The sequence below is a fragment of the Ursus arctos genome, unplaced genomic scaffold (assembly GCF_023065955.2).
Source record: "Ursus arctos isolate Adak ecotype North America unplaced genomic scaffold, UrsArc2.0 scaffold_24, whole genome shotgun sequence".
Taxonomy (NCBI): Eukaryota; Metazoa; Chordata; class Mammalia; order Carnivora; family Ursidae; genus Ursus; species Ursus arctos.
The window spans coordinates 33,606,684-33,629,804 of NW_026622919.1; the positions used below are offsets into that span (position 1 = coordinate 33,606,684).

The 23,121-nt window shown below is 37.4% G+C and overlaps 1 protein-coding gene across 19 annotated transcripts in view; it reads right to left on the bottom strand.

The window, feature by feature from the left end:
• BCAS3 (BCAS3 microtubule associated cell migration factor) overlaps nucleotides 1-23,121 on the bottom strand; it is a 578,553-nt gene that overhangs the window by 160,785 nt on the left and 394,647 nt on the right. The gene's annotated exons all lie outside the window — the stretch shown is intronic.

Below are 23,121 nucleotides of genomic sequence, written 5' to 3' on the forward strand. Positions count from 1 at the left end.
ATGCAACCTTAAGATGAACTCGGGAAAATGGTATTCGTTATCCTGTTGGATATATTAGACGTGCAATAACGATGTATTATAAAGTAAATCAAATTACAAAAATGAACCCTATCCCTTGGATAAAGTTCTGGGAGGGAGCCAACACCACAATTATTATCTTCTCTAGCATTGAATGTTCTACATAAGTGTTTGGAAGATGTAAACAGGATATAAATCTGAGATCGGTTCTTCAATCTGTCTACAAATAACCATGACATTATATATAAACTCGACTTTAGAGCATATATGCTTTCTGTTTGAGCAGTTAAGAAGTGTATTAGACACTATGATAAACAGAAAAAAAAGAATACCGATAAATGCAAGCCTTCCGTCTCGGAAAGTCTTCCCTTATTTGATTAAGTTAGGTGAAAAACAGAGCAGTCATGCTTGTAGCCTTTCTTCCTTTTCCCTTTCCTCTCCTCTTTTCATTTCTAATGCGAATCGGAAGTCTATGTGGAGCAGTCTGGCTAGCCCCAGTCTAACCTCCCCATCTGGAAGGGGACTAACCAGCCTTGGGGCTACTTCCAACCCTTCCCAGCTGTTGGGTTGGGGTTTTTTGTTTTTGTGGGCTTGAGAAAGCATATTTATATAAATGATTGCCATATCCTTTGCCAGCTGTTGACCCTGCTCTTGTCCCGGTTGGGGCATGGTTTTCATTTTTAGCGGCCACAGACTGGAACTGACCCTGATAGAGTTAGCACGCTATGCAAACAGCTTTCCGCGCTATCGCTGTGACAGTTCAGACAATGGATGCACAGTGTAATCCGAGGGACCGGTGTTTCCCTTTGGGCAAATGTCACAGAATCCAGAGCTGGAAGTATCAGTTGAAAAAATAAATTCTGAGATGCACTGTGTTATGGAATAGCTTCTCTTCAGTAATTCAGACTGCAGTGATCTCAGCTAGGGTCAGAGCAAGAATTTATCAGCAGCAACAAATGAGTTTTCCCTTGTACGTGTATGAGCCCAAAAAGTTCTCTAGATGGATCCACAGAGGCAACTGCCTGCATAGTTATGTGAGAGGTAAAAAGGAGTTATATTTTCGGTTTGAAGACTATGTCTATATGCTTCCAGCGTTAAGGTCCATACATTTTAAAAATTAAATTCTTGTACTTTAATAGGACAAAAAGAAAAATCAGTCTGGGCTCTTGATCATTACTATGCCTACCAATAATCGTTCCTAAAGGTCCAACCAGATCACTTCTTACGCTCATTATCAACCAGAATAAATCTATGTCTAATCTGTGGATAACTACAGATGCAGTGAACTAGAAAGATTAGAAATATTCTTAGGGAGAGAACAATTGGGAGAGGGGGACCCACAGGGATGGGAGGAAAGAGAGTATTCCATTAAGGACAATTTGCCCTGAACAACTAGTATTTCTTCTGCAGTTAAATGGGAATAAGAGAATGAGCAGTGTATTTTTACAACTTTCATAAACTGTATTAAGTCCTTCTGGCCATAATGACCAATGGCATATGGGGAGAATGAAGACATTTAATTAAAAAGAACTTGATTGTTGATGCTTCAAGTGATATACCTACAGAAACTGAAGATTTCTAATATTTGATAATTCATTGGGTCCTTTAGTCATCACAACAGATTATTATTTATAGAGTCTAACTGTAAAGGGAAAGTAGCAAGATAGCTTGTCAAAAAGACGCCCTGTATTAGGTTTTCTCCTTCTCCGCCGTCAAGCCTGCAGGCTGGCTGGCTATGGCAGATGGAGACTGCCGTACGTAACTGTAATTAAAATGTGAACCCCATCTTAGAGGTCAGAACAGAATAGTTGACAAATAGGGAAGCTGGGAGATGGAAAGAGAAAATATTTCCTGACATAGGCATTTTCAGTCTTTGAAAAACAATCCAAAAGGAAATTTAGCCTATGAATTTAAGCGTCACATACTTAGTATATCTTTTTAAAATCCTCAGAAGCTTCAGGTCTGGAATTGCTTTAAAGGCAGCTCAGAATTTCAATCAGCTTTAGCACAATGAAAATTTCAAGTGCTGGGGGAATTAACTGATGGGATCTTTGAAGCTTCTATGAGCTCTGATTAACTAATGACAAAATCTGTGAAATTACAAGGCAATACTTTCTTTCTCTGACGTAAATGTATTTGGAATAAGGAGGAAAAGAAAATGAAGCCATTTGCTGCTTACAGCTCTTGACTGAAAATTTCACACCACTGGTACAAGCTAATGGCACCGTCCCCAGATATACTTTTTGTGTAAGCAAAATATAATTAGATTTTTAAAAATTCAGTATTATATCTCCTGTCTTTTATATATTAATTATTGATATATTTGGGCTTATTTCTACCATCTTCTTTTGTATGCTCTGTTCTTCTGTGCCTACTCTTGCACTTTATTTATTTATTTATTTCTATTGCAGTTTTCTATAACCATTTTTTCTCTCTATGTTTGAAAGCTACAGACTATATTTTTGTTAATGGTTTACCCTTAATTTTTATCATATTGCACACAACTATTAATGTCCCCAAGTTATTCAATAACACAGTATTTGTCCTAAATATGCTTTAATTGCCACTGAACAGCCCCACACCTTCCTTGTCATTATTGTCTGGGGTTTTAGTTTCATACCGATATATGATCACATGAAAGGTACTATTATTATATTACTATTATAACATTCAAAGTTAATTACCAACATAATTCTCTATAGTGCATGCAACTCCTTCCCTCTACATTCACATTGTTGTGGTGAAGTATTTCTTTAAAGGATTTTCTTTTTAGCAAGACAGTGTGAAAGTACTGAATGATAATTTTAGCTGGGTATAGAATTGTAATTTAAAAATTATTTTTGCTCAGCACTTTGGTATATTATTCCATTATTTTCTGGTATCTAATGCCATCCAATGAAAGTCTATGATCTATGTAATTTTCATACCTATGTAGGTAATATGTCTTTTCTCTCTATTACCTTTTTAAACATCAGTGGTCTTTGATTTTACTATAAAGTATATAGATACGAATTTATTTACATATATTCTGCTCAACACTCAAGTTATACTTTCTTTTTTCTTAAAGATTTTATTTATTTATTTATTTATTTATTTATTTATTTATTTGAGAGGAGAGAGAGAAAGCACAAGGAGGGGAGAGAGGCAGAGGGAGAAGGAGAAGCAGGCCCCCCTCGGCAGGGAGCCCAACACAGGGCTTGACCCCAGGACCCTGGGATCATGACCTGAGCTGAAGACAGATGTTTAACTGACTGAGCCACCCAGGTACCCTCAAGTTATACTTTCAATCTGAGGACAAAATCTCTCCAATTCTGTAAATTCTTAGTTATCATGTGAACATCGATTCTTGGTCATTCTATCTTGATATTTTGGAACTCTTATTAGATATATATTGAAGTTTCTAAACTCCTTGTTTCTTAACTACTCATTCACATTTTTTAAAAAGACAATTTATATATTTGTCAGAAGGACAGAGAGTACAAGCAAGGGGAGCAGCAGGCAGAGGGAGAAGCAGGCTCCCCACTGAGCAAGGAGCCTGATGTGGGACTTAATCCCAGGACCCTGGGATCATGACCTGAGCCGAAGGCAGATGCTTAACCGACTGAGCCACCCAGGCGCCCCAACTCTTTCACATTTTCATATCTCTGTGCTGCTTTCTGAGAACTACTGTCCAAAAATACAATCTGAAATTGTTAGAGTTTTAAAATGTCAACGTCTTTATTATTTTATTGTGATTTTTTAATATTCACTTGTTCTTATTTCTATTGGCTATGTTTTATAATTTCTTGTTTTATAAAGCTATTCCTTTATCTTTTTGAGAATATGAAATATAAAGGGTTTTTTCAGATTATTATATTATTTCCCTTTCATCTGAGTGAATTCATCTCCTATTTTCTGACTTTATTGTCTATCTTTTTTGGTATTAATGTATTACTTTATGGATTTTGACATTTGATCTGTAGGCTCATCTTAGGTCTGAGTTACAGTGAATTCTTTTCACTTTCTCTATGAATAAACCACTCCCTATATTCCAGGTTAATGGTTGCCTCTATGGAATCCCTAAAACTCCAGTCCAGAATTTAGTCTTGTATTGAGCAACTAGGGATCAGATCCCTTGCTAATACTGGATAAAACTGAACTCAGAAAATGAGTCAGTTCCTAAGGCTGTCTTTGTCTTCTCACCTCCCGGGGCATTCGGTTTCAAACAAGCCACAGCTCTTGGCAGCAGTCCGCAGCTTTCATTAGACATTACTTGGTCCTAAATGGAGCACTCTGCAGAAGCCTAACTTCCAGCCACTTGAACCATCTTTCAGACATTAATACCCATACTCTCCACCTCTTGGCCCTTAACATTTCTGTTCCAGTTTGGTCCATGGAGATGTTTGTCTGATTTTTGAGCTTTGTCATGTCTTATACATTTTCTTGTCTGGTTTTTTTTCCTCTTTTCTTTTTCTAACAGTTTATCATCAAGGTATAGACTTATAACATCATCTTTACTGAAAGAGTTACCCCAACCAACTTTTTAGTAGTCTCCAAGTCATTAACCTTTTGATTTTCTTCTAAACCAAAAGGGCCCTATTACTGCTATATAATAGATACTTAGATATGCAAGCCATGCTGAAAACTTCTTATAATTTATAATTATAATTAATTTCTCATACCCTTAATTATCCAAGTAATGAGTGAAAAACACTCCAATTTGGGGTGCCTGGGTGGCTCAGTCAGTTAAGGGATTGACTCTTGATTTCAGCTAAGGTCATGATCTCAGAGTTGTGAGATCAAGCCCCAGGAGTTTAGATTCTGTCTCCCTCATCCTCTGACCCTCCCACCCTTCTCTGAAAGAAAGAAAGAAAGAAAGAAAGAAAGAAAGAAAGAAAGAAAGAAAGAAAGAAAGAAAGAAGGAAAAAAGAGGGAGGGATGGAGGGAAGGAAGGAAAGAAGGAAGGAAACCACTCAAATTAAAATATATCCTCTGAAGTGATCAAAACAAAAGGTATTCAAAGACTTAAAGCAAAAGACACCACTTTTGCATAATGGGTTAGCAAGTTAAGAGAGAGAGTAAAGAGAAACCATTCTCTTACATTGATATGGCAGTGCAAACCTGACGATCGGAAAGTGATTTGGCTAACATCCATCAAAAGCCTAACAGAACACATACTCAATGGATCAGCCATTCTACTGCTGGAAAATTTACCCTGAGAAAATAATAACATAAATGTACCGAAATGTACAAGGAATTCATTGTTTATAAAAGCAAAAAACAAAGCTAACAATAGCAAAACAAACAAAAGCAAAGGAACAAATAAAGTATTTATTAACAAGAGACTGGTTAAATAAATTACAGAAGACTACATGGTCACTTTAAAAATACACTCATATACACAGAAGAGAGGTGAAAGGTTATGCCAAAACGTTAACTCTGGAAGTATATTTACCGGTAATCTATATATTTTTTCCCTATGGCTACAATATTAAAATTTTTATTGTTACTGGACCATGTATGTATATCTTTATAAAGAGTAAAAATTAAGCAGAGGTGAGAGGAGTAATTACTCTTAAATGTGCAGAAGGCAAGCGAAGGGAGGTAATATGAGCTTGAGGCCAACCAACTGAACCCCTCGACTGTCTTTACATGTAAATATATCCCCATCCACCTAGAATTATTTCTTCCTATTACATAAATCTGAGCTTCCTTCTTTTCAAGATCTCTAACCCAACCTCCTCCTGATTGCTCAGGATCTTGCTCTGTCGGGCATCTGATCTCTCTTTCATTTCTAATTCGCCCCTCAATTCCGCATCTTTCCCTCAGACTATAAATAAACTCAAATGTTTTAAAAGGAAAAAAAAAAACCCTCTCTTGAAAATAACATCCCATGTCATTCTCACTCACGACTCATTCCAATTCACTCCATAATTAGTAGTAATGTGGCTCTCATTCTTGACAGCTATACTCGAACTACTCTTGGCTAATGCCTCTCATGACTTGCTAATTGCTAAATCCAATGTATATTTCTATCGTTATCATCTAGGACCATTGCACTACTATCCTATATTTAATGACACTATTGAAATCCACCCTCCGCCATGACTTCTGGTGGTTACGTAATTTGGGTTTTAGTCTTGCTTCTCTGACAGCCCCTTCTGAACAAATCATCCTTTGCAGGCTTCTAATACCTTGCTGATTCTCAGGGTCTGCTCCTGACCCACTATTTTTCTCATTCCATACACTTTTCTCTTTCATCTACACTGATAACTCCCAAATTTTTACTCAGGGCCAGGTAGTCTACATTGGTTCTTATAGGCACCATCACTTTCAATATTTCTAAAATTAAAAATATTGAGTTCCCCATTAATCTGCTTCTCCCCTTATATCTTCTCTCCCATTCAATTAGTGTAGACAGAAACCTGAGATTCGTATGAAACTCCTCCCCCTTCCTCATGCCTGATATCCAATCACCCTGTCTGACGGTTTTTACTCCTAAACAAGTCTCAACTTTCTATCACTTCTTTACTCTCCTTTCATTTCCGTTTACCGCTGCCCTAGGTCAGGTCAGTACTATAGGTGGTCTCTCTGACTCTGGTCTTAACCTTTCTTTAAATCTGCCTTCTCTACAGCTACCAACTGGAGTGTTTTGTAACGTATATAAGCGTTAAATCACCATGTTGTACACCTGAAACGAATATATTCCATGTCTGCCGTACTTCAATTAAAGATTTTTAAATGAAAACAAATAAATAACAAAATCAAAAAAGTCAGGTAAAGAGAAAAAATAAAATAAAATGCAGGCCTGATTATATCATTCTTCCTCCACCTGAAACCCTTCTCCATTCCTTACAAGATAGAATCCAAACGTATTAACTAACATACACACTGTTCTGGATTCGTCTCCTATAACTCTCTGTCTAGGAATTTATACTATGGCAGCCTCAACCTCCTTAGGAGCCCTTGGAATACACGGTGGCTTTTCTTGTCTCTATAACCTTTACTTCCGCTACGTTCTCTACCTGGATTGCTCCTCATCCTGGGCATCTTATCTCCAGAAAGCTTTCCTTAAATATTCTCTACCTTCCTCAACACCAAGCACGGAACGGAACCTAACAACAAATGCCGTACACTATGACGTCTGCTGGTCTTTGTTGTGTCATATTATTAGAAATCCAGTGGACTTTAATCTCTCTCTTACCACAGGTTTGACATATTTGAAATCTTTATGCATATATGTTACTTTCTCTCCTTCTTTTTACCCGTTAAGCTCAACACTGCTCTCTGAGAAGTCTGCAGTAAGGAACTTTCCCTGCTTGTTGTTGTTTCCCTGCTAAGACCTACGACTAAGGTTATAGAGAGAAAGAAAGCAAATCACCAGTGGCAATAAAGTTTTTTAAAGGCAAGTAAAATCTCCTTCTAGTAATCAAATGAGCCAAGACATCAGAGAAACAACTTTGGTATAAGGGACCTAACAGTGACTGAGCAACCAGAGTAGGCTTGTGGTTTATACCAGAATATGAACCAGGAACTGTGTGCAAATTCTCATGAGGAAACTCCACAGAAAACACTTGTTACGCGACAATTGACGAAACTACATTATAACAGGTGATTCTTTTTGCTGAAGAGTAGAGAGAACAAGGTTTCAGGTATCAGGGCACCAATTAAATAGATCCCTAAAACTGAAAACAATAACAACGACGAAACTTGCCAGTCTAAAAGCTGGACATTGTTTAACAGCAAGAAGAGCAAGGACAAAGGCCGTCTCAGGAGAGAACACATCCCGGGAATCCTAAAATTCTGCCGTGTGTTGGTTAGTTTGGTATGTAAATATGTGGGGAAAAAAACCTTAAAAGTTGAAAACTATAAAAACAAAAAATAGCAGCATTTGTATGTTGGCAAATGGATGTTAAAGAATATGAAATTTTTAAATCTTAGGAAAAGTTCACATTGCTTCAAGGACTGGAAAAGGGGCTAGAAAGACATCTGGATAGGAAAAAAGACCTTTATGAAAACTTAAATAAATAAAACTCGATCAGAAAGGAGAGATTCTTTTAAAATTGGGCGAGATTAATTGGGCATGTTACACAAATAGGAGGAAATCTACTAAAAAGAAAAAAAAAGAAAAAAACTTAGCTGCTAATCTTAGGTTAATAGCAAATGACCCCATCCACTCTTAACCTCAAAGACTGACCTCTTGACCCACAGCCAGTGGCCCTGTTCAGAAACATGTTGCCACCAGAGTAAATAAAAAGAGAACATAACGTGCTGAAATTGTTACTGCTAATGACAAGTGACACACACTTTATCCTGCCAATGAGCAAAACCGTCAATAAATAACCTTGAACGTGTTTGCCAATATTCTTCTGGATTTTAGTTTCCTCTCATGTGTTTGTAAGTTTTTATTTATTTATTTATTATGGAAGGGGGGACATTAGTATTCCTAGCCCTGGGTATTTCAGTAGGAAGTTTTTTCAAAGTACAGACTATAAACATATGGGGAAATCCCCATGGCTAGATGTGTTGCTGATCAGTCTACTCAGTAATTCACACCCATGCTCCGTTCAAGGGCATGGTCCATACTAAAAGATAAATGATAAGGAAGTAGTTTCACAGTCGTACCAGAATTCTAGCCTAGAACACACGTCACGGACACGAAGTCCGGAGAGAGGAAACGCCAAAGGCCTGATATTCCGAGTATTTTAAGTTCTTGAAATCTCCTACTGAAGGGTCTATGTTGATGTCACTGATAACGCTAAAAAGCTTAGATCTGGTTGATGTTGTCAAGGTGATTCTATAAAAATCAACATGTAGAAACTGACAGCACTACAACATTTTTGAAATTTTGAACACCCTCCCCCCAATTTATAAATAAAGCTTGCTTCAGGGGTTTGTTTGTTTGTTTGTTTTTCCTCTCACCTAAATATATACCGCAGAAAACATTCCTGGAAAGATAAAGAAACTGAGAGTATTGCTGGCCTCCAAAGAGAGGAGTTGGGTACCTGGGGGACAGGGATAGAAGAAAGGTTTTTTGCTTTGTGCTGTTTTGCATGTTTTGACTTTTGACCCATTAAAATTAAAAACATGAAAAATTTTTTAAAAATTCCAATGAATAAATAACACAAATTATGAGCCTATCTATAACCAAATTCAGAGAGCAGGAAAAAACATATTTAAGTATGAAAAGATATGAATTCCAAACAGGAAGCAGGCTCGGAGTTAAGCAGTATAGATTTGCATGGGTAGGCTAGTGAAAAAGAGAGGTAAAATATAGGGGCAGATAACTAATTTTAATAAAATTAACCTTAATACACAGGTTAAAAATGACTTTATAGAATGTATATGGAGCCACATGTAAGATGTAGCACAAATAAATAATAATTTAATGGAATAGAAAGAGTAAGGACACTACATTTTTCAAAGTAGCTGCCTCTTAGGTGGAAAATAGGAATCACATTTCACCCTCCATCCTACCCCCACACCTCTCCGCCAGGAATGCTATGTAGTAAATGTACGGATGGAACCAAACTGTATATACAATTGTGAATTGACTATTTTCTTCTATTTTCTCTTTTCTTCTTATACAGTATTTCCAACTTGAAGATAAAATGAAAAAATGAAGGCTTTTGAGCACAGTTATAATTGTAACCAAACACGAGCATATAAAGTAATGTAATCTACAGTTCTCAGAGATAAAATTATGTTTAACTGTAAAAAGCAACCACTTTCTCTCCACTTCTCACTCAAATTTTTATTTTTGTAAAATGTTTTCTGCTTTAAAGTTGTTCATGAGTGAAAGATGCTTTGACATGCTTTTAATTGATTCGTTTTACACTCAAAGGGAGGATAACAGTGATTTGTGAAAGGATTTTTTTTCTGTCTTGCACACATCTCTCATTTGTCCATCTTAATTCAATTAAAGGAAATAAGGACAGTTTGACCGATGAATGAACCATATTTTAACCGAGGACACTTCTATTTAAACTGGAGTGTATCAACCACTGTAATTGTCAGTTAGTTACTTCCGATCTCTAACTTTTGTTTTCAGAGGTCACAGCATGGTCATGGAAGAGAAGCACATAGTAGAATATGGGTAAGTATTTAAACCATTAGCCCATTAGCTATTCAAAGAAAGAAAAATTTTAATTTTTACTGGCTTATATGGAGATAACTCCCCCCCCCCAGTAGTAGCTTTTGTTGTGCTAAAGACCTATAAATGCAAATACAATAAAACTTTTATTTTCATTGAAAAAAGTTGGCACAGTTTTATTATGCTGGGCCTTATAGTTTCCGGTAAGTTTTGTTGTTGCTGTTGTTTTAATTAGCTTGCGAGGGGCATTAATTTACCTTCAATTAAACTTACCAATTTTAAGTGTTGAGTTTGATGAGGTTTTTTTTTTTTTTTTTTTTTAAGGGTATACAATATGTAATCCATCACCACAGTCAAGATATGGAGTATTTCCAACACTCCAGAAAGTCTGCACACGCCCCCTTCGAAGTCAATCCTTGCCCCCCAACTCCTGGCCCCTGCCAATCACTGATTTGCATTCTATCCCTATAGTTTTGCCTTTTCTAGAATTTCATATAAATGGAATCATGCACTGTGTGTTTTATGTCTGTCTTTTTTAACTTAACCTAACGCTTTTGCAATTCATCCATGCTGCCGCATGTATCAATCAGTAGTCCCTTTTACTGCTAAGCAGGGACGGAGCACAGTTTTTTGGGTTTTTTTGTCTCTTCACAAACTGATGAACATTTGGTTTGTTTCAAGGTTTTGGCTATTATGAAAGAAGCTGCAATGAACATTTGAGTACAAGTCTTTGAATAAACATATGTTTTCATTTCTCTTGGGTAAATACCTATGAGTGGACTAATGGAATCATATGGTGCATGTATGTTTATAAGAACCTACCAAACTCTTTTATCAAGTGGCTCTACAATTCTGCATTTCCAACACTAATATATAAGGGTTCTGCAGTTTCTCTACATCCTCATTAACACTTGGGATTATTAGTCTTTTAACTTTTAGCCGTTCTCATAGTATATAGTATCATTTCCCTCATGTCTAATGTCAGAGCATCTTTTCATATATTTGCCACGTTTTTATCTTCTTTGGTGAAGTCTGTTTGCTCACACTTTGAATTGTGTTTCTCATTATTGAGTTATAAGAGTTCTTTACATATTTTGTACATGATTCCTTTATCAAATAGAGTAAATTCTTGTTGTTTGTGGGACTTAACACATTCCAAAAAGTCACCTGAACACTGAATAAGTGAATACTGAAATTTCCTAAGGGAAAAACACAGCAAGGTTCCCGTGAGCTTCTGGTCACAATATTCTCATTAAATAAAATGCCATTCACATTATATGGTTCATTTGCCAATGTTTCATCAGCATTGAAAACGGGTCTCAAAAGCACTGAATGGCCATGGCCAACAGGCAAATAAAAAGGTACTCAACATCACTAAATATCAGAGAAGTGCAAATCAAAATCACAAGATATCACTTCATACCTGTCAGATAAGCAATTATTAAAAAGACAAAAAATAACAAGTGTTGGTGAGGATATAGAGAAGAGGGAACCCTCGTACATGATTGGTGGGAACGCAAACTGGTGCAGCCACTATGGAAAACAGTATGGAGGGTCCTCGAGAAGTTAAAAATAAAACTACTATATAATCTACCAATTCTACTTCTGGGTATTTATCCAAAGAAAATGAAAACACCAATCTGAAGACATATATGCACACTTATGTTCATTACAGCATTATTTATAATAGCCAAGATATAGAAGCAATCTAAGTGTCCACAGATAGATGAATGGATAAAGGGGATATATATACATATATATAAATATGTTAATAATTATAATATTATATATTCATCTATCTATCTATCTATCTATCTATCTATCTATCTATCTGAATATGACTCAGCCATAAAAAAGAATGCCATTTGTGACAACACAGATGAACTTAGAAGGTACTATGTTATTTGAAATAAGTCAGACAGAGAAAAACAGTGTAGGGTTTCACTTATATATGGAATCTAAAAACAAAACAAAAAACGAAACAAAACAGAAACAGACTCACAGGTACAGTAAACAAACTGCTGGTTACCAGACGGGATGAAGGGGGGCAGGTGAAATAGGTGAAAGGGGTTAAGAGGTACAAACTTCCAGTTATAAAATAAAGAATTATGGAGATGTAAAGTACAGGGAGAATAATACTGTAGTAACTTTGTATGGTGACAGGTGGTAACTAGACTTATTGAGGGGATCATTTCATCATATATTAAAATACTGAACTACTATGATATACACCTGGAGCTTATACGATATTGCATGTCAATTACACTTTAATTAAAAAAAAAGCATTGAAAACCTGCTCATCTACTTAACCTTTTTCCTAGTACTTTCCTAAATTCTTCTGTAACCTTCTAATCTGCAGAACCTGCCTTGATTACAAATTTAGCATTTTTGTGCTCTACTGTCCTCTGAAATATGCAAGCCAGCCAGCACTAGTCAAAATGACTAAAAGGTTTTCCTGCCCCTGGGTAACATGACCATAAAGTTCTTTTCAGTTTTAGCTCTTACTTGAGATTTAGATACCATTTAGAATTAATTTTTATATAACGTTATCTCTGACTCCCTGGGGGCAAACGACTTTTTAACAATATTGTCCACCTCAATTTTTATCAGTTGTCATCTCCTAAATCCACAAGTTTAGCTGTTTTTCCATCTTTTCGGTAGCTTTACCAGGCACTATCGATGTTACTCTAGCATTTCCCAGGGCAGTCTCATGTCTCATGTACTGATCAATGAATTCCTCTTCTTTTTCAATATGTATTGTATTGTTAATTCATTAACATTGTACTCATGGCCAACAGAACTATAACTCATACCTGAACTAAGTTTAGGTAACATACCATTTTTTCCAGAAGGCACACTGCAGCCTTCTTGCACTTAGGAACACTAGACAACACTTCAGCACTGTGTTTGGGTGTTGTTTTAAACCACAACATCACCAGCAAAAAGCACAAAAATGCAAAGAGTGTGCCACTAAGCAGATCAGAAAAAGGACACTTACCCATAGCACGAAGAGTTGGAACAAGAAGGCAGAGCAAGTGTTGCATTATTTGAAGTCAGCTGGGAAAGTGCATGTCAGACAACTGAAATGTTTTGCAGCTTTACCCCTATCTGCCCATGAAAGCACAGCAAATGAGTATTGATTCGGGGTTACAAATAAATTTTAGTAAGTAGGTGAACTCGCAAATACAGAATCCGTGAATAAGAGGACCAAATGTTTATGTTCTGCAAAGATTTTCTTCCAGCCTGTAGCTTGCCTTTTCATTTTTTTTGAAGATTGATTGATTATTTTGGGGAGAGAGAGCATGCGGGGGGGGGGGGAGAGTGGGAATCCCCAAGCAGACCCCCGCTGAGCCTGGAGCCTGACAAGGGGCTCAAACCCAGCACCCAGAGATCATGACCTGAACTGAAATGAAGCTTAACCAACTGAACCACCCAGGTGTCCCGCCTTATCATTTTCTTTTTTTTTTTTTTTTTTTTTAAAGATTTTATTTATTTATGTGACAGAGAGACAGCCAGCGAGAGAGGGAACACAGCAGGCGAGTGAGAGAGGAAGAAGCAGGCTCCCAGCGGAGGAGCCCGATGTGGGACTCGATCCCGGAACGCCAGGATCACGCCCTGAGCCGAAGGCAGACGCTTTAACGACTGCGCCACCCAGGCGCCCCCCGCCTTATCATTTTCTTAACAATGGTCTTCCAAGGGCAAGTATTTACAATTTTGACTTAGTATCAATTAGTTTTTCTGGTTCGGGTTTTGAATCGCATCTAAAAATCTCTGCTTAATCAAGAATAAAAATAAATGCTATTTCTTTTCTTCTCAAAGGTTTACAGGTTTAGCTCTTACTTTAGATTTATGATCCCATTTAGAATTAATTTTTATATACAACCTTACCTGTGACTTCCCAGGGGTAAATTACTTTTTAATTATTATTAATCTTAGCAAACCTCATGTTGAAAAAAAACAAACATGTGTTTATGGTATTTTTGTAAGTCCTCTGCTGTATAATACTCAGCTTGAAGCATCATATAAATTAAAATAATATATTTTAAAGATTTAAATTAAAATAATATATTTATTTTAACTACAACAATAAGGAGAAAGATCTTTTTTTTTAAAGATTGTATTTATTTGAGAGAGAGAGCACACGAGAGAGAAAGAGAACAAGAGAGAGCAAGAGAGCAAGGGAGACAAGTGGTGAGGGGGTTAAGGGCAGAGGGGAAGGGCAAAGGAAGAGGGAGACGGAAAAGCAGACTCCCCACTGAACAGGGAGCTGGACCCAGGGCTCTATCGCAAGACCCTGAGATCATGACTAGAGCTGAAGGCAGATGCTTAACCGACTGAGCCACCCAGTCGCTCCAAGGAGAAAGCTGTTACTAATATGAAACAACACACTGAAAACACGTTTGTCTAGGCGCGCCTGGTAGGCTCAGTGCGTAGAGCATGTGACTCTTGATCTCAGAGTCGTGGGTTCAAGCCCCATGTTGGGTGTAGAGATTACTAAAAAAATAAAATAAACTTGGGGGGAAAAAAAGAAAACACATTTGTCTAAAAACCACAGTTAAGACCAGGTTTAAGCCTTTGTTCTTATGAGGCTCTTGACAATGAGTTTTTCTATCATGAACATCTTGGCCACTGACACATGAAATACGTAAATGTGCAAATAAGTAACGTTTTCCAAAAGCAAGAAACTATAACTTTTTAAATAAAGGAAATGTCTTAATGGAATAGTATAATAGCAAAAAATTTTACATGACATTTAATACTTGAAGAGTAGGAGGACCTCAAAAGGTTCTTCTATTAAGGAAACATTTCCTTCAACAAGTCACAATTAGAATGAACACATGGGAAGGGTGAGTTCATTAAAACAAAAACAAAACCAAAAACCCCAGTCTCCTTTCCCTCTAAAATGACACTGAAAGTACCAGCATATGTTGGTGTTCAGCACACAGCCCAAAGAGTCAAGCCAAGATAAAGGCCAAGAAAGCTGACATGAATGGGGTCCACAGCCACAAGAAGAACATCTCAAAAAGTTAAGGGACCATGATGAGCATGGAGTACCGAATTACTGAATCACTATATTATACACCTGAGACTAATATAACACTGTATGTTAGCTATACGGGAATTAAAATTAAAAACTTAATAACATTTAAAAAAAATTTTTTAATGTTAAGGAAACAAAGAACTTCTATATTGAACAACATGGATGGACCTCAAAGACACGCGAATAATCCGAACTCATAAGCCTACGCGTTGTATGATTCCATTCATAGGAAATATCCGGAAAAGACCAATACAGATCAATAACTACCTACAACTGGGGGTGCGAGCAAGGATTCATTCTTAAGGGTTATAAGGAAGCAAATTAACTGAGCACTTGTCCTTTCCTTCTACTTCATATTTCACTCTTCATATCCTTTTTTTTTCTTTCCTTCATCCTCTCAATTATGCCCTGCAACTCTTTCCAAAATTTCATTCATCTCTCGAGGCATCGTTGCAAGCCAATGGATGTGTAGTCTATTCCCACAACGGATCCCCTCTCTCTGAGCAAACAGCACGACTTGAGGAAGCAGTGTCTCAGACCAGCAGTAGGAAGGTGATCTTCGCTGACTTCATACTGTAACTCCCTGCTTTGTTATCGCAAAGCTACTCAAAAAGAAACACCAATATGCAGATTTTTTTCCCAAAGAGAAAGAAAAAATTACTTTAGATCATAAGGAAATGATTAGAATAGTTAACTTTTCGGGTTGCATCAGTACACAAAAGACTGTTTCTGGGTGTACTGATCCATAAATGGTTGAGCAAAGGTTCAAAGCGAACGTAACCAGCAACAATGAGTAGCTTCTTAGTTCTGAGCTGCGGTCCGCATGGTCTCCTGGCAATTCCATACTTTGTTCTGAGCTGCTTAGCATCCTTCCTTTGACCACCACCAGTGGGCCTGCAGTGTTCTAGGCTTTATCACAGAAGCATGGATTCAGGCCCAGATCTAATCATCTCTTGCCCTTCACCAGTCATGCCAATGAATTAATTAAAATTTTATAACAAATTTTATAAATTTGTTTCTGCCAGGGACTGTTCCAACTGCTGGGAATTCAACGACAGAAGATGAGGCACCATGCAGCTTATATTCTATCCTTGGTCTAGCCATGGTCATTTTACGTCCCCCTCAATTCAAGTGCTGTCTGGCTAGGATAATTTTATTCTGTGCCTAAAGTACAAAGCCAACCGTGGGCAAAGCCATCTGTGAGGTTGGGCTGCTGCTTTTTGGTCCACTGCACAGACACACGGCATGGGACCAGTGCTCCTGATAAAGGTAGCAAGCATCAGTCGAGACTTGCCACCAAGGCCCATCACTTGCTCTAAGAGTCCTTCTGAGTTGTGTCCTCATACCTGTAAGGCACACCTGTTCTTTGGTGATACCTGGGGGCACGTGACAATTTTTTACTGTTTCTCTCACATCCTCTGACAAAACAGGGTCCAGATTTACACCACATTATTTCTACCCAGTGGCTCCCAGGCTAGCAGTATATCCGCTCAGTATTTATTTATTACAGCTTGGCTGAATAGCTTGATCTCTTATCTGTGGCCATAATCATTTTCTGTCTTCATTTATCTTTCAAGATTTTTTAAATGAAATAATAGATCTTCTCAGACTACTCATTAGGAAAAAAAAGAGAGAATATTGTAAAGCTCTTGGGATTAATATAAAAATGTACAAAGGCCTCTCTGAGCTTTTAATCGGTCCTTCACTACAAGTCTCCTACACTAATGACTTAATGACGTTTGGCAAACCAGGGAGCACCGAATCTGGTCTCAGACACTAGAATATTTTCAATACAGAGAATTAATTCCATAGCAACTCCATGCAAGTTGTGTCTCTAAAAAAAAAAAAAAAAAAAATTCCTAGATAGTTAGAGCTTGCAAACATATTTTTATGAACTATCACAGCAAATACGAAGGGCTCTCCATGACTGAGTATCTTGCTGAAAGTATCTGAAGTGAGCTCTTCCAGATGATATATGCCCCCAGGCCTGGACCAAGTTGGGCTTCAAGAGAAGGATAGTGACATTTCACCTGCAAATTTCTAGTAAGGACAGACATCCTGCCTACCCTCTGGAGCTCATAAGGTTACTCTTGTGTTAATGACCTCACACAACAGACAGATCCAGCCTTTCTGCTTCTCTTTCTCCGTAGAATGATTTCCCTAAAGCCAATGTTGGGCAAAATGCCACTAATACCACCATAAAGCCCCCACAGTGCTTGAAGGGGGAGGCAAGAGACAGAGGGTTAGGAGGTAATCAAGCTTACAGATTAAAGCTTACTAAAGCTACAAGATGAGCACAGCTCCTGGTGTTTATAGACTCTTCTAGTATTGAGCACCCCTCCCCCACCCTCATGGCACAAAACACGAAAGTCTTTTCATCAATGGACCTCGAAGGCTGGTATGCTTTAGCATTAAACTTCCAAGAACAGCATCTCTACTGGGGTTTTCTTTGGTATCCACCACAATCAGGCAACCGTTCCTGCCCTTCCATACGATGTTAAAATTACTCATGGCTGCAGACAATGAAATTTTGCTATCCATGCACTGACATCTGGGAGGGCTGAGTATGCACAATATTCTAGACACACAAAGTCATTTTCTGTGACAACAGAAGACAGGAATAGGAAAAAGTTAAAATAACAACAAAAATCAAAACAAAATAAAATACTATTTTAAGAGCAAAAAAAAAAAGACAACTATCTTTGCTTATAATTCAATAGTGTATAGCAGGACCTTTCCTAGGCTCTAAGGATTGATTTTTTCCCCCCCATAAAACATGCTGATGTTAGGCTGATTGGCTCAATTTACCTGTAACCCATCTCATCACTTAGCACATTATCCCACAAGTCTTTCCTACCTCTTGAATTCCTCAACCCAAACCCATGAACAGCAGTCACTTAGTTTTGAGAATTTAACAACTACAGCACTTCTATGCTTTGCAAACCTCCAGCATTTTCATGTAGGATATGTAAACTTCATTCATTATTTCCACTTTTTCACGTCTTGGGGCTATACCCAGGTTGCTAAATTTGGGAGTACTAATTCCTGAGGGATATTTATTTGATTTTAAGCCATGACAAATTTCCCACTGCTATTTGAAAAATTATATTGCTTCACCCTCGCAACTACGTTAAAAGTTATGTAAATGATCCAGATGAACAAAAACAATTTGCGATTATAACATTGTTAAATGAATTAGATAGCAATGACTACAGCTTCCCAATCGCAGTTTGAGACAGATAAATTTATACTTTATTGATAGCAGGAGCAGAAAGCCCTAATCACTAAACGCCGGCACAGTCTGGTTTCTGTAGGGTAATGACCCATCTCTCTATTCATAACAACAATCTCATTCATCATAATTCACATTAAAAAAAAAAAAAGGACTCTAGTCAAGCTAATGGAGGAAACGTGTGAAAAGAGATTGGCTGGGTAAAACTCTGTATGCAGCTGGAGGGTCCTAATTGATTATATTGTGCTGCAACTAAGCCTTCTGCCTAGAGCAACAGATCTTGATCTAACTGCATTTCAATTGATTTTCACTGATAGTCTTCTTTCTTATGTCTAAGGCTTAAAGTACTAAACTAATAAAAGGATAAAAGACTTTGTAATACAGATTTCAAAATACAGTGTCCAAGCAGGACTTCCAAGGAATAAGATGGCAGGCTGGGTGTGTATAGCTAACCAAACACAGGAGAGCCAGAACCTGTGAATTTGGGAGAAAAAAAAATTTTTTTTGAATGTTTAGGATTTGAGTCTGTATTTTTGAGTCCAAAAGCAAAACACTAACCTAAACATTCAGAGATACAGTGTCTAATATTCATTTTATTATGGGATGTAGAAATGTAAGACAAGAGATTACCCATTTTGCAGCTATTACACGTGTTCATAATATACCCATTTTATTGGTTTAAGTACAGAATCAAAATGCCCTGGATTTGGTTTTCTCATTAAAAATAGTGATGATAGGTTGGGGCGCCTGGGTGGCTCAGTTGCTTAAGCATCTGCCTGCCTGTGGCTCAGGTCATGATCCAGGGTCCTGGGATGGAGCCCTGCATACAGCCCCAAGACCCAAGTCCTGAGCCCTGCATCGGGTTCCCTGCTCGGCCAGCAGTCTGCTTCTCCCTCTGCCCCTCCCCACTGCTCATACTCTCTCTCACTCTCTTGCTCGCTATCTCTTTCACTCTCTCTCTAATAAATAAATAAAATCTTTGAAAAAAATAAAATAGTGATGGGTTTGGGAAGAAGGCAACTACAATGGCTAGATAATGTTTAACTTCCAGGTGAAAGACCTACTAGATTAATTGGAACACTAAACCAAAAATCTAAAAATAGCAAAACAACCCCCCCTCAAAATAGCATTGTTGAACAGAATTTAGAATGAGGGTATACATTGCCATCCTTGAAAATTTAACAGTTTAACTAATATACAATAAACTGTGCATATTTAAAGTAGACAATTTGATGTTTTGACATATGTATAACCTATGAAACCATCACTACAATCTAGACACTGAACATATCCATCATTGCCAAAGATTTTCATACTTATGCCCCTTTGTGATCCATCTCTCCCCTCACCCCATCTACATATCCAGGAAACCATTCATTGGTTTTTATAGTACCATACATTTGTTAGCATTTTCTAGAATTTTATATAAATGAAACAGTATGCATTCGTTTGGTCTGGTTCCTTTTATTTATTTGAGATCCAACCATGTTACTGCATTTATCAAAAATCCATTCCTTGTTATTGCTGTGTAGTATTCCATTTTATGGACAAAGTGATTTGTTTACCCACTGACTTGAAGGACAATAGAGTTGTCTGCAGTTCTTGGCCACAACAAATATAGCCACTGTTGAATTTTGATATATGACTCTTTGGGTGGACACATGCTTTCATTTCTCTTGGTCAAATACTTAGGAGTGGAATGGCTAGGACATATGGTAGGTATATGTTTAATCTTTTAAGAAACTGTCAAATTGTTTTCCAAAGTGTTTCTATGATACTAGCTTTCCAGTCATAGCGTATGTGAGCTCCGGCTGATCTGTGTGCTTGCCAAAACTTGGTATGGGCAGTAGTTTTCAATATTAGACAATCTGCTAAGTATGTAGTGGCATCTCATGGCTTTAATTCGCAATTCCCTGATGACTACTAATGTTGATCATCTTTGCAAGTACTTATCTGCCATCTGTATTTCTTCGTCAGTGAAATCTGTTCAAATCATTTGCCCAATTTTTCTTTGGCGGTTTTCTTACTACTGAGTTTTGAATTTTTATATATTTACATATTCTTTTATCAGATATGTGACTTGAAAATATTTTCTCCCAATGTATGGCTTTCATTTTCTCCTAGTGTGTGGCATTCCATTAATTAACTGATGGAATTAATTCCATTAATCCAAAACAGATGTTCTTAATTTTGATGACGTTCACTTTATCAATTTTTTTTCTTTTGGGGACCATACTTTTAGTGTCAAAACTAAGAAACTAAACTTCTATTGATTTTCTCTATTTTCTGTTTTTATTTATTTGATTTACACTTCGATCCTTATTCTAGTTTATCAAGATGGGAGCTGAGATGATTGATTAGAGGTCTTTTTTGTTTTCTAACATAGGCATTTAGTGCTATAAATTTTCCTCTAAGTACTGCTTTAGTACATCCCACAAATTCTGATATGTTGTGTCTTAATTTTCACCCAGTTCAAAATAATTTCTAATTTTTAAATTTCTTCTTAGATCCATTAGTTATTTAGAAGTGTTAGTTCCCAAATATTTGAGGATTCTTCCAAATATTGTGTGGTTATTGATTTCTAATTGCACTATGGTCAGAGAACATACTTTGTATGATTTAAATTCTTTAAATTTATTGAGGCTTGCTTTATGGTACAGAATACAGATTATCATAGTAAATACTCTATATGCCTTGAAAAGAAGGTGGTTCAGCTGGTGGTGGTGAAAGAGACATATACCTATAGACAGATAGATATCAATTAGACTAAGTTGGCTATTAGTGTTACTCAAGTCTTCCATGTCCTTGCTGATTCTCTGTCTATTCTTCCATCAATTATTGAGAGAGCGATGTTGAAATCTCCAACTATAATTCTGAATTTGCCTAATTTTGTTTGCAGTTCATTTTTGTTTTATAGGTTCTGAAGCTCTGTAATCAGGCACATAAACCTTTAGAACGGATAGGTCCTCTTCATGAATCAACACCCTTACACTCTGCATGTTCCCTTATTCTGTACTAATATTCTTTCTTCTGGAGTCTACTTTGTTTATTAATACAAACTTTGCTGTTTTCTTTTGACTAGTGTTAACATAGTATATTGTTACTTCCACACCTTTACTTTTATTCTATTTGCGTCTTTATGTTTAAGTGGGTTTCTGATAGGTAGCATATAGTGGAATCTTCCTTTTTTTTTTTTTTTTTTTTTTAAAGATTTTATTTATTTATTCGACAGAGAGACAGCCAGCGAGAGAGGGAACACAGCAGGGGGAGTGGGAGAGGAAGAAGCAGGCTCCTAGCGGAGGAGCCTGATGTGGGACTCGATCCCGGAACGCCGGGATCACGCCCTGAGCCGAAGGCAGACGCTTTAACGACTGCGCTACCCAGGCGCCCGGAATCTTCCTTTTTTTATCCAAGCTGATAATTTATGTCTTTTAATTGGGTATTAGCCCACTTACATTTAACATGATTTTGTTTTAAGTCAACCATATTGCTCTATGTTTTCTATGTGTCCATACGGTTTTTGTTCCTTTTTTCTTCCTCTCTGACTTCTTTTGGATTGACTATTTTCATGATTTCTTTTATCTCATTTGTTGGCTTATCAGCTATATAAATCTTTGGTATTTTAGTGGTTACTTTAGGGTTTCTATCATATATTTGCACTTATCAAAGTTTGCCCTTAAGGAATATTATAACACAACATATATAGTGTAAAAAGCTTACAATGTTTTTCTCTTTATCACTGGCTCTAAGCAATCTGATTATGATGTGCTTTTATTTTATTTATTTATTTTAATGTTTTTTTATTATATTATGTTAGTCACCATACAGCACATCCCCGGTTTCCGATGTAAAGTTCAATGATTCATTAGTTGCGTATAACACCCTATGATGTGCTTTTAAGCTTTGTTAGGCAGGCCTGGAACAGTCTAGGAAAAGAGTCTAGGAAAAATTTCGCCCCACTGTGGAGACAAACCTTTCTGAGTATTCTCCCCATTTGCCTGTAAATGATAAGATTTTCCACTGTGGCTGATGGAAATAGAAACTTCTTTGCAGGGGCGCCTGGGTGGCACAGCGGTTAAGCGTCTGCCTTCGGCTCAGGGCGTGATCCCGGCGTTGTGGGATCGAGCCCCACATCAGGCTCCTCTGCTGGGAGCCTGCTTCTTCCTCTCCCACTCCCCCTGCTTGTGTTCCCTCTCTCGCTGGCTGTCTCTATCTCTGTCGAATAAATAAATAAAATCTTAAAAAAAAAAAAAAAAAAAAAGAAACTTCTTTGCAGCCCTACGTGAGTTCCAGTGAATTATTCCCTCTTTTTAGGTGGTTCTTTCCTGGGCCTTGGGTAGCTTCTCACGTGCGGAGCAGTATTCAGCTAAAGGCTAGAGATCTCTGAGATCTCTAGAGTTCTCTATCCATGCAGCTCTCCTCTCTGGTACTCTGCCCTGTGCATACCATACACCTTGGCCTCCCCAAACTCTCAGCTTCATTTTTTCCACTCAGAGAGACTGCTGTGCTCCACCTGATCTCCCTCTCCCCAGAATATGTATTGGCAATGAGCCAGTACAATGGTGGGACTCATTTCATTTGTTCCCCATCTCTTGGGGATCACTGTCATTAACGACCTGATACTTAATACCTTGAAAGCCACTGTATCATGTAAATACCCAGTTTGTTTCAGGTGGAAGGGTAAGTCTGGTACCTCCATTCATTGAAGGCCTTGTAAAATTCGATGTATGGAATATCCAATTAATACTTAGAAAAATG